This window comes from Eulemur rufifrons, chromosome 3 (assembly GCF_041146395.1).
Source record: "Eulemur rufifrons isolate Redbay chromosome 3, OSU_ERuf_1, whole genome shotgun sequence".
Taxonomy (NCBI): Eukaryota; Metazoa; Chordata; class Mammalia; order Primates; family Lemuridae; genus Eulemur; species Eulemur rufifrons.
Window position 1 is genome coordinate 95,910,207 of NC_090985.1, and position 13,220 is coordinate 95,923,426.

Below are 13,220 nucleotides of genomic sequence, written 5' to 3' on the forward strand. Positions count from 1 at the left end.
TACCATTTCCCCAGACCTCCCCCGCCCCCACCTTGCATTGCTTTCTTTCAAATAAGATGATACTTTCCTCTACACACATTCTTAGAAAACTTTTTTTCTTTTTAAATCTCTATTGCAGTATCTTTACATCAGTGAGGTGCACCCATTTTTGGTCAAAGATGAGCTTTGACAGATATCTACACCCATCTAAACACCACCACGACCGGGATACAAAACGTTTCTATCACCCGGAAATGTTCCCTCCTGCCAGTCTGCAGCCAATCACATAGCCCCAGCCCCACGCATCCAAGTTATGATAAGCTCCATAGGATTCATGTTATCCTTAATTCTAGGGCTCTAGTGCTGCAAGATAAAATTCCCACCCACATTGATTCCCAAAATTTTATTTGCTGGAACATCATAGAATCAGCAGCTTCCAGTAGAAAACTGCCTTTATGGAAAGGATAAGATAAAAACAAATCGTTGTTTGTGAAACTCAGAAAAATGCTCTTTCCTTGGGCAGCGCTGGGGCTGGCTTTGGAGGCGGAGGAGGCACAGGCCATGTGATGCAAATTGCAGAGGGCGGGAAAGAAGGCCCACAGCACCTGCCCACCGCACCACTTCTCCAGATCCCGCATCGCCCCGGGTATGTGCAGCTGCATAGGATGCTGTCGTCAAGGAAAGCGCCCTGGAGAGGCGGTCAAATCAGAGCTGTCACTTCTTATTATGGATTCCTCATCCCCGGTCAAAAGAGAAGCCTTTAACACTTGGGTGCTATGAGTGCAAGGCTTAAAAGGGCAGGTGGCACAAAGGAGGGCCAACCACACCTAGGACAACCTTCACCTACCCCCACCTGGAGCTGACAGCCTCATCTGTCAGATGGCAGGCAGATTGCCCAGAATCCTCTGGGCTCCCAGTATCTGTTGAATATTGTATCCTTTGATTTCCTTTTCTTTCTCTGAAGTTTGTTCTCCTTGGGAGAAGAAGGAATGAGTCAGGAGAGGGAGATGGAAACCTCCTTGAAGATAAAGAATCGCCGGAAGCACTGACACCACCATGGAGAAGGGTCATCGTAAGTGATGCCGGCCCCCTTGGCAACTGCTTTGTGCCCTCCCTGCAGCTGAGCACCTCGGATCTACCTTCCTGACAAGTGAAACAGGGGCCTGGGAAAGCAAGGAGAAGGAGAAGGGGAGTTGCCGTTCCGGGCTCTGCTACAGAGACAGTGCTACTGTGAGCAGAACTGCAGATCAGCCGCCAGCTGTGCACGTCGGGCAAAAACACAATGAGTGGGCCGAATGTTCTCCTGGACTTCCAGAGAAAATAGACTCCATTCGGCAACCTCCCCCATTTTCCCTGGAAATGTTATGCTCTAGTCAGCCTCATGCTTGGCTACAGGGAAGCATCTGTGGTGTCCAAACAGCGGCTGCCGCCTGGAAAGACTCACACACTTGCACCTCCAGTCCACATCATAGCCCCTGGCGTTCCCCGGGGCCCAGGCTCACAAACTCCCCCAGGCCTCCACCGAGTCACCCGGGGCATGTGCTGCAAGACGCAGCAGGATGCAGTAGGGAGTGTCTCACACGTGGAGTTAGCAGGCTCGAGTTGAATCCATATCTGCCCCTTCCAAGTGGGGTGACTGGGCAAGTTAGCTGACTCTAAGACTCTGCGTTTTCTCACCAATACTAGGAGGATAATGATCACACCCCACATCACAGGGCGGGTGTGAGGAACAAACACAACAGAACTCAAGAAAGGGCTTCGTGAGCTGGAAAGCACCACGCAGATGCCGTCCTCTTCCTCACTAGCACTAGCACGTCCGTTCCTGAGGCGGGAATGCCTGGCCCTTTTCGCACATTCCTCACACACATCGTCAACGGGACTGGGGGCTGGGGGCTGGCGTGGTCCCAGGCCACACACAGTCTCTGGGACCTCTGCAGGGGTGGCTGAGAGGAACACCACGTCCTTCCTTATAGCCCAGTCCTCCTTGTACAACCGGAGTCTGGAACCTCTTTTCTGTTCTCCGTGGAGAACACTAGGGGACTCTTCACTCTAAGTTCAGTGGCCACACTCCGTCTCGTGCACTATTGCGTGAGGTCAGCTTAGGACAGGGTGGGGAACATGAACCAACCTCTCTCTCCTCTCTCTCCCTCTGTCTCTCTCTCTCTCCCCTTCTCTCTGACTCCCTCTTTCCTCTGCTCCCTCTGTCCCCTCCTCCCCCCACTTCCCTGCTGCTGCTCTGAGCCGCCTCCACCTGCTGCACTGCCCTGGCGCAGGGAAGTCTGGCCTGGAGCTCAGGTCCGCCGTTGAGATGTTTGGCTGTGGAAACGGCTGCTCTGCTGAAGAGCGAGCGCCTCGTCACGGAGACAGCATCTGTTCTGCCTCGTGGGGAAAGGAGAACCGTAGCTATGCCTTTTACGATGAGAACACTAGGCTGTGCCAAGCACATTATTCCAATGCAGGGGAATTTCGCTGGTTGTGTTGCCTTCCCTCCTCACCCTTCCTGTCCCCGCTCAGCACTCTGCCTCTCCCACTACGGTGTCTTTCCTCAGCGTGAGAGCGCAAATGTTTCCTGGCAGCTGGCTGGGAAGGGGAATGAGAAGGCACTTTTGATTTTTATTATGTAAACAAATTCATCTCAATTCTAAGAGATTTCAGGATCAAATTCATCATGCAAGAATCCCATTATCATCAGATGAGCTTCTTAGTGGATTCATAGTGGATCTGTCACCCTGTGCCATTTCCACCCAGGAAAATCTAAGTGTGAATTGGTGACTTTTAACAATCTAATGATCGTCTGTATGTTCAAAAGAGAAAGCGCATTCATCAGAGCTACCTTTCTTTCTCTCTCTCTCTGTCTTTTTATTTCAGAATATTACAGGGGTACAAACACTTTGGTCACATAAATTGCCTTTGTGCTGTCTGAGTCAAAGCTACAAGCGTGCCCATCCCCAGACAGTGCACACCGCACCCACTAGGTGTGAATTTACCCATCCCTTCCTCCCCCTCCCACCTGCCTGATCCCTGATGAATGTTACTTCCCATACGTGCACATAAGTGTTGATCGATTAGTACCAATATAATGGTGAGTACATGTGGTGTTTGTTTTTCCATTTTTGTGCTACTTCACTTAAAAGAATGGGCTCCAGCTCCATCCAGGTTAATACAAGAAGTGTTAGTTCAGAGCTACCCCTTTCTCCTCTTTCACGTGTGACTCTAACGGACAACAACTCCTGCAGACAGAGGGCCTGTGGGACAGAGGCAGGGACCGCCGTACTAGTGCACAGTGTCCATGGCCCTTTCCCACCAAGCACATCCCTTCTGGGCACCGTTGGCCCCAGGGGGAGGTATGGCAATTCGCCCCCTCCCTGGCCATGATGGGGATCTGGCCACCAGCCGACAGATGTGGCAGAGACAGGAACGCAGGTAGGAGGAGGTCCCCATGGGGCGGAGGTGCAGGGCGGAGGTTCAGGGCGGGCAGCCTCCTCTTATTACAGCTGCCGTGGCTGGGCTGAAATAGCCCTCACCTCCACTCAGGTGAGCAAAACACATCTGTCTTGTTTATTTTCTACTATTGATCTTTCCTTTCTTAGTCTCCCACCCCAGCACCCAGCAAGGGAGGGGGAAAGTCCTTCTGAACTTGCCAGTTCACACGACAACAGCGTCCTCAGCTTTCTGACTGTTTCCTCCTTACAGCTGTCATTTCAAGTTCACGCTCCTTGCCTAGCTTCTCCTGCCACAGTAGCACCTGCCTGGTGGAAGCACGTGAGCTCACCTCTGCTCCCAAAGCCCACAGCTGGGCACCTCAAGGACAGTCTTGTCCCTGTCAGGCCTGACATCCTTCTCAGCTGCTGGTGTGGCCCTGCATTGGCTCTTATGGGCCCTGAGGGTTCCACTTTGTCTGCCCTGCAGCTCTGGCCAATCAGGTCACCGGGCCTCCTATGGTAAGGCCCCTGGGCGCTCACTGAGTGGTTCAGATGTCAGCTTCCCCGCCTCTCCCCTGGGTACATGGGAACTCTGAGACACTGTCCAGGCCACCCAGAATAACAGCAGGCTCCTCTACCTATGTACACCCAACTGACGTTTTATTTACTCTGATGTGGCTGCAGGGTGCTTCTGGTGGGCCCCGTGCACTCCCAGGTCCCCACTGGTAAAGGGACAAAGGCCTGTTTGCTTTCAGCTTTGTTCCCATCCTATGGAAGAGCATCCCCTGTTTGTAACGTGTGTGCTTAGGGTGGGGCTCACGCAGCCCCCAGGGCGTGGTGGCTGCCACAGTCCCTCCGTGGTCCTTGGGCCGGAAGGAACCACTTACGCTGTGCCATGCTCCTCCCTCTCAGGGGGGCGTCCGCCTGACCCTTTCCTGGAATCAGAGCAACTGTGAAGCAGAGTGAGGACACCAGCTTGCAGATAAGAGAAAACCCCAAATATTATCCCCATGATATGTCCCTAAAGCTTCCTACCAAAAATAATAATAATAACATAAAGTCATAGTCATGGTTAAAGGAAAAAGGAAATGTGACCATTCATCTCAATGTCATTGAACTTAAGTAATCAAAGACTGTGATAGGAAAGGAATGGTTTAGGGGAACTTCTTACGGTGGCAAGATTTTAGAACTAGAAGTTCCAGAATCCTAGAGAGCATTTAGGACATTTCTGGGTTTTGTTTTGTTTTGTTTTTTTAGTGTGAAATGAAGTTTATGAAAGAAGGATAAGATAGGTTAACAGAGCAAGAACAAGATATACTCTCCACAGAATGACAAACAGATCCCCCCCAACCCGCCGGTCATAACAAGAGGGCCACACGTCCATTTCGTAGATGAGAAAGTTGAAATGCTGCAAGTTGAAATGACTCAGCCCAGGTGCAGTGGAAGATTCAGCACCAGAAATCACAAGTCATGGACTACCAGTAAAGTCAGACGCAATCAGCCCCAAAGTTTCCAATGGTTAGCTATAGATAAAAGAAAAAACAAAATAACACAAATAAGCAAAAAAACAAACTAAAGGAGTACCAGGCCAAGGCAAGGCACACACCCAGCATGATCTGCTGGGAAGAACAGATGCAAACTGGAGAGATGTTGAGCAGCCTGGGATCCCTGGGTGAGTAGGCGCTGCTCTGGACTGCATGCCTGTGTCCCCCAAAAGTCCAAATGTTGAAGCCCTACTTCATGATGTGATGGCATTTGGAGGTGGGGCCTTTGGGGGTGATGAGGTCTTGAGGGTGGGGCTCTCTTGATGGCATTGGGGTCCTTAAAAGAAGAGACAGGAGAGAGCTTGCTTCCTCTGTCTCCCTCCCCATGTGAGGACACAGTGAGAAGACACTCTGCAAAACAGGACGAGAGCCTTGAGCAGAGCCTGACCCTGGTGGCCCCCGATCTCAGACTTCCAGCCCCCAGAACTGTCGTTTATAAGCCACCCAGTGTGTGGTAACTTGTTATGGCAGCCTGAACGGGCTCGGACTGTCATGTCAAAGAAAACGTCAATGCCATATTGCTCCATCCATGCAATAAAGACTTTAGAAAGGTACAGTACGTGCCAGGCATGAGAGTAAATCACAGCAGAGCAGCAAATGAGAGCAAAATGGAAAGACTGAATTTGGGAACTCGAGAGCATGCATTCCAAGAACAAAACAAAGGAGGCCACAAACCGAGCAAGAAGTCGAAATACAGACAGACAGAAATGTAAGAAAGAGTCCAGATTCCAAGCAAAGATGTCTAGGCAAACCCCATACCATTTCGAAGATTGCATACTGAATCGACCATCTGCCCCAGGCAAGAAGCGTCTCTGGTGGTTCTTGCCAAGGCAGGAATCTCTCCCAAGAAAGAATCTGCAGGAACATGCCCTGTGCACCTGCCCACTGGGCCAGGTCCTTTCTGCTCTCTGCCTCCCAGACTCAGCTGCTACAACACCTGTTTCCAACTTTGCTGCTTTGCCCCCTGAAAATAACCATGTGGACCCACCAAAACAAAAGCTTCTGGGTAGCTAAATGTTCACCTTTCTATTATCATTATTTGGACCAAATTTTCCTCTTTTTTTTTCTCCTCTTCCCCTCCTCGCTATACTCTTTGACTATGTAAGGGAAATTGGGAAAATCAGAACAATAAGAGCAATTTGTCAACAACTGTGATTCCAGCAACAAGGATTTCCTAATTACAAGAAATTCTCCAAATGGTGACACAAAATTCCTAACTTAAACATGATCTGGCTTTATAGAATGGAGGAGATAAATGTCTCATGGGAACCACCTGTGAGGTGTTTCTGTTGGCAAGAGAGTGTAAGATACCCAGTCATTATTCGGTAAGTATTTTATAACAATGCATTGCATTATAAATGCTACACCTAGAGGATTTTTAAACTATTCTTTTTTAAAAATTTACATCCACCTTCTTCCAAAAAGGATTTAAGGTGGGGAAAAAATGCCATTGCCATTTGTGTGTGGCAGTTTCCTTTGATTTCATGCCCTCAAGATTCTAACATAGTACTAGGTCTCTAGTTTGCTTTGCATTTACAGTTGGCACTTAAACAACATGAGTTTGATCTTAGAGAGTTCACCGACAGGTGGATTTTCTTCCACCTCTGCCTCCCTGGAGACAGCAAAACCAACCCCTCCTCTTCCTCCTCCTCCTCAGCCTCTCAACCGTGAAGGCAAAGACAATGAAAACCGACCTCCACTTAATGGATAGTAAATACATTTTCTCCTCCTTATAATTTTCTTAATAACATCTTGTTTTCTCTAGCTTACTTTATTGTAAGAATATAGTATATAATACATATAACATATAAATATATATTAATTCATGGTTTATGTTATTAGTAAAGCTAATAACATAACAGTGGGCTCTTAATATTTGAGTTTTGGAGGAGCCAAAAGTTATAAGCAGATTTTTGACTGTGCAGGAGATCGGTGCCCCTAACCCCTGTGTTGTTCAAGGGTTGACTGTTTCATATTTTATAATCCCTAAGGAAGAAAATAGACACATGTTGTAGAATATTTTTTTTTCATAATTACACTGTTTCCCTCCTTTTTCTCTTCCATTCATTTGGTAATGGCATGATATTTCCATCATTAAGAGAGAACTGTAGATTATGCGGGCGTTCTGTTATGCTGCGACACCATGCCTCACACCTCAGAGAGCTCACTCGGATATTTCCTTAGGTTGCACGTGTATCCTGATTAGAAGATGAAGTGACGGGCACAGGCCGCGCCCAAGTCCTTAGCCTGGAACCTGAGCCCTGCCCTCCGCCCACCTCCCGCACACTCCGCACGCCCCGGCTGCCGTGGGCTAGTCTGGTGCCCTGTGTTCCCACAGGCCTGTTTTTACTCCTTACTTTCCATCCACCTTGGGATGTTCTTCCCCAAATAGTACTGTGAAATCTCCCCTCCCTCCACCTCTCTCCATACACACTCTCCTGGTGTTCCATTTCCAGGTAATCCTCCCTGACAGTCACTTCTATCCTTTCCTCGTTACCCATCTAGCTGCAGGAATTGGCTCTGCTATCAAGGTTGGTGCCAAAGTAATTGTGGTTTCAGCATTGTTGAAATTTGCCATTTGCTATTGGAACACGTTCTTAAATAAATGTAGTTATGTTATATGGCATTTTAATGCACATTTCTTGCTTTATGCTTTTTTGCTAATGACTTATTACTTGCTGTTTATTTTATATTTATTTTAGACTATAGACAAAAAGCAAATTCAAGCCATTTTCTTATCTGAGTTCAAAATAGGTCATAAAGCAACAGAGACAACTTGCAACATCAACAACGCATTTGGCCCAGGAGCAGCTAACGAACGTACAGTGCAATGGCGGGTCAAGAAGTTTTGTAAAGGAGACAAGAGCCTTGAAGATGAGGAGCACAGTGACCAGCTGCCAGAAGTTGACAACGACCAATTGAGAGCAATCATCAAAGCTGATCCTCTTACAACTATATGAGAAGGTGCTGAAGAACTCAAGGTCCTATTCTACTATTGTACGGCAGTTTGGCATTTGAAGCAAATTGGGAAGGTGAAAAAGCTTGATAAGTGGGTGCCTTGTGAGCTGACTGAAAATCAAAAAAGTCATCGTTTTGAAGTGTCCTCTTCTCTTATTGTACGCAACAACAGCAAACCATTTCTCAATCAGATTGTGACATGCGATGAAAAGTGGATTTTATACAAGTGCCTACAATCAGCTCAGTGGCCGGACCGAGAAGAAGCCCCACAGCACTTCCTAAAGCCAAACTTGCACCAAAAAAGTTCATGGTGACTGTTCGGTGGTCTGCTGCTGGTCTGATCCGCTACAGCTTTCTGAATCCTGGTGACACCATTCCCTAGAAGTCTGCTCAGCAAACTCATGGGATGCACGGAAAATTGCAACGCCTGCAGCCGGCATTGGCTAACAGAAAGGGCCCAAGTCTTCCCCACGACAACGCCCAACAGCATGTCGGCATGTCGCACAACCAACATTTTGTAAGTTGAATGGATTGGACTACGAGGTTTTGCGTCATCTGCCATATTCACCTGACCTCTCGCCAACCAACGACCACTTCTTCAAGCATCTTCACGACTTTGTGCAGGAAAAACGCTACCACAACCAGCAGGATGCAGAAAATGCTTTCCAAGAGTTCATAGAATCCTGAAGCACAGATTTTTATGCTACAGGAATAAACAAACTTATTTCTTATTGACAAAACTATGTTGGTTGTAATGGCTCCTATTTTAATTAATAGAGATATGTTTGAGCCTAGTTATAATGATTTAAAATTCACAGTCTGAAACCGCAATTACTTTTGCACCAGCCCGATATTTTGCTGCCATTCTGTTCCTGTTCACTTTGAATTTTGACCAATGCGCACTGCTTTGACGTCCCGTGGGCCTCAAAAGGTGAGCCCCACAGACCTTCATTCTTCACACATTCATTCATTCATCTCACAGATATTTCCCTAGCGCCTAATATGTGCAAGGAATTCTCTAAGTTGGGGCCGACTCAGGAATATCTTACCGTGTGCTTTTCATCAACTTTTGGCTTGGTCTCCTCTCCTTGATTCCAAATTCCTGGCCTGCACCTCACACCTCATAGCTGCACCTCAGGCCCTGGGCATCTAACTTGTCATCCTGATACCACAGTTGAATTCCACGGTCTTCTCCTACTTATGAAAACTTCCTGCCCCGGACTTGGCACCCTGAGCCCTTTCCCTGAGTCAACACTCGGTGGTTCCCCAGTGGGCCCTCGTCACGCCGTCCCTCCGTTGCTGCCCTGACACCTGAAAATCATTTATTTCTAGATCCACAGTATATGTGCCTTTTACTGAAAACTAAAACTAAAAAAATTTAGATTAAAAAAATCCTTGAGAGTAGGTAATCAATCTATGAATATTAGTCTATTTACTGCGCTTATTCAAGTGTGACTTGTACAGCAGAAGCTCAGTTTCTTTCTGTTTTGTTTCAGTGAGTTGCAGGATAATAACATTTCCTGGCTGTGATTTTCATCTATTCCTGAGTTGCTTTGGCTTAGCAAATGACTGGGTTTGAGCCAAGCTAAGGCCACCTCACGTAGTCACTGGGCATTTTCGAACGGGCCAATGGGGCAGTTTGTTCTCTTTGTTCTTCTGGGTAATGAATGCCTGATCACCCTGCAGCTCATGCAGTCATGAAATTTTGACGTGGAAGGCAGGGAAGGAAAGGCCATCTTGCCCCTCATTGCATCCTATGTAGTAATTCAGCCTATAGGGAGACTGATGGTGACAGACATAATTTATGTCAAAAGAAAGTTCTCTTCTGGGAACAGTTTACTTTTTCAACCTTTGTACATATGGTAACTTAAATTGGTGCATCGAGCAAGGGACAAATGCCACTGGATGTTCTAGACCAGCCAGTCCCCCTCAGTCCAGGATCATTGTCACTGATGGAGGGCAGAGTAGTTTGGGTGGCCACACCAGCCCAACCAGCCCTGGGGAGCCCTAGGGGCAGAAATGACACATCCAGGACACCCTTTCCCTTCTATTAGGGTTAATCAAGTGATAACTCCCAGGAAATTTCACCCAACAGTCTTACTGCTGCTTCTTGAAGTAGTACAAAATGTCAAGTTTCTCTTCCACAAACAATAATTGTTGTCACAAGGACCAAATAATACAATGCATGTAAAGCACCTGGCTGTTTCATGTGGCTGAAATAAGAAGATGGTCATAGTATAACTTCACAAATCACACACTTTACTGCCATATGAAGAGATGTTTCTCATTGTCCACAGTTCTTACAGAGGGGAGAATAACAAGAACAAGGCTCACAAGAACACACTCGCTAGACGAGGTACGCTAACCACGCAGTGAGGGAGTTCCACACTTACAATGTGTTCAGTTAGGATGCAAGCAGGCCTCTGCAGACAGTAAAGTGTAATTAGAGATTGAGGTGTGCCTTGTACCCATGGTTCTCAGAAGAGAAGGCATCCAACACAGCAGAGATCTGTGACTACACGCAAGGTCCCTGGACCTTAGCTAACTGTTTTGTCAGAGAAGTGGCTGACAGAGTGCAGCCTAAATTCTCAAAGTGCCTGTCAAACTCTTGAGCTTGTGTGTGTTTTGGAGTCCAGAAGTTGAGGTCGACAGCTGACATACGGGGTCTCATAAAGTGTGACGTCACATTCTTGAGGAGCAGGGGGGCGTGGGGGCGGGGAGGAATGTTCCAAGTTCTTATCACAGCAAGATATATGTCACTCACGTAGCAAACTGCCTAAGCGTTTGGAATCATTTCAAAGCTATGTAACACTGGCACAATACCTGGCACAAAACGAGCATTTGATATGTGCTGGCTTTGCAACATATGTTTTAAAAGAGCTGGAGTATCTGCCTTTGGTTTTCTCCTCCTCTCCAGCTGTCATCCAAACCTAATAAGTGGTTCCTGATGGCATGAATCCTTGACCAGTTCTTCCACATATTCCAGTATAAACTGTGTGTGCGAACATGGTCCCATCCACCTCCTGAGATGTAAACTTTGTATAAAGTATCACTGTAAAATAGACTACGTCCCGCTTGTGGCCTTTGAAATGTATGCCTTTGTCATACTCCTATGTTGAAAAAAATATAAACAATTCCAAAATTTCATTTAGTTCCCTAGATTTTCAAGAAATAATATCTTTATTTGAATTACAGCAGGGAGTTAATGTTTTTGCTATTTACCCTTTGTGAAATAGTCCAAAGAGAACACCTTGACTGGGGTCATAGCTCCGAAGATTGTCATGTACAGATCTGCCTTGGCCTTTCAGAGGACGGATATATAATTTCCCAGTTGTCTCCAAGTGACCAAAATGTTCAAAAGATGCCAAACAAATAAGAATGAAGAGCACACGAGAAGGCATACGAAGTATACAAAAGGAGGCACTTAAATGATTGTGTTTATGCTCTTAAATGAAACCCTATAAAGTGACAAATGGTAAAAGATGCAGCTGTATTTCCCAAATGCAGCAGTTAAAATATTCTACTCCAGAATGACAAAAAAGTAAATAAATTCTTTCATTAGAACTTATAGTGGATGAGTTCTTTTAATAGAAGATTTCACCTTAGTTTGTACAGCATTGCACAAATTTCAAAGACACTACCATAGACCCCCAAGCTTTCCAGGAATCTGACCATTCAATCCGTCCAACTCCCGATCTGATACGTGAGCCTCTTTGCCAGCATCCACCATCCAGGTCTGCGTCCCTCAGGCTCTGGCGATCCATCCCCTCCCACCGCAGGGAGTTTATTTCCTTCTAAAGCAGCTCCCTCCACATTTATGGCTTTGTGCCTCAGAGTCAGCTGCGAATATTTTACTCCCACAACATGGCGCTGCGAACTGTATTCCTGTAAGATTTATAAGACTGATATTACTAGTTTATATGAAAAACATAAATTTGATCTCCACCTGCACCTGCATTTTTTAAAACAATAAAATGCCACCCAAATGTAGGCATTATTCAAGAAAACAAGCATCACTGTGTTCTCTAAGGCTGAGGAAATGAGGTTTAAATAACGCCAGCTGATCCCCAAAGCCCCTCAACAGATGAATCCGTAACATCTCATCGGCAGTCAAGAGGCCTCCAACTCCTTCCTAAGACAATATACACATCAAATCGAGGAGACTAGTTACAGCTGGTGTAGTCTTTTCCTCACGGATATGACTGGAAATTTTTCGACTACAAATAAAGCCTAGAGTTCAGCATCTTTTCTCTGAGAAAAATCAAATTGAAAAATCTAATGGTCATTTTGATCAAACAAGGAAAATAGACTCAGCTTGGTTCAAAATTTAGTACATCACCAGATGTTTCTTTCATCAAAGAAAATTACAGAAATTCTGCAGGAAAGATACCTGCTCTGGAAGGCAGTGAAGGAAGCAGGCTTCCGAGATCCCTGCCCATTCTTAGGGCTTCTGATTCCACTGGTGTGTTTGCTTCTGAGTGATACCATGAAGATACGGCCTGCCCTCGATTCTCCAAGACTCCAACATTTGGAGCTGGGTACTGTGGCTTTAAATATTATGTAGCATTTAGATTTGTATGCCTACCAACATCATTATGAATTAGCCCCTCTGAGTCATGAATATCCTTCAAATAAAGCTATGAACAAAAGCTTAGTAATTTATAAGTTGCACTTACTTTTCCCCACCATGGTTTCAGAAATGTTTTTCTACGCACGTTTTATTTACCATTAATTATCAAATTACTTTAAATTGGCAGTATTTTCAATGACACTATATTATTCTGTGTCTCATATATCAGCAGGTGCTCACATTACTCAGAGTTTTTGAGTCATAGGAAAGTTAATTATAATGGCCTTAATTATTTCTCTGCAACAGTAAAAATGGACCCTGAAAAATACCATTTGGGGGTTAGTGCTTGACTCACGGATTAAAATGAGCAGTGATTTTTTTTTTTAAATCCACTGCATTAAAACACATAATTGGACACAAAAGATTCAGGTGCACCTTGGTTCTGTAATTTGTTCTAAGTGGTATAATTTTCAATTATACACAGAGTTCAGTGTTCATTCCTTGAATTTTTAAGCTGCAATTTTTCTTTTCTACCTGCAGCTCCTTTGTTCAGGCTCGCCTCTTTTTTGACATGAATTATTTGCATTCCTAACTCAACAATAGATACACAGCATCCACAATTTTACTTGTGCAACTGTAAGATGAAAAGTATATGGCTTGGGAAATACAGCATAACCTTGGAGATAAAAGTTACAACAGTTTTCTCTAATAAGGAAAGGTTTTGAGAATGGTATGTGGCCGTTCTTT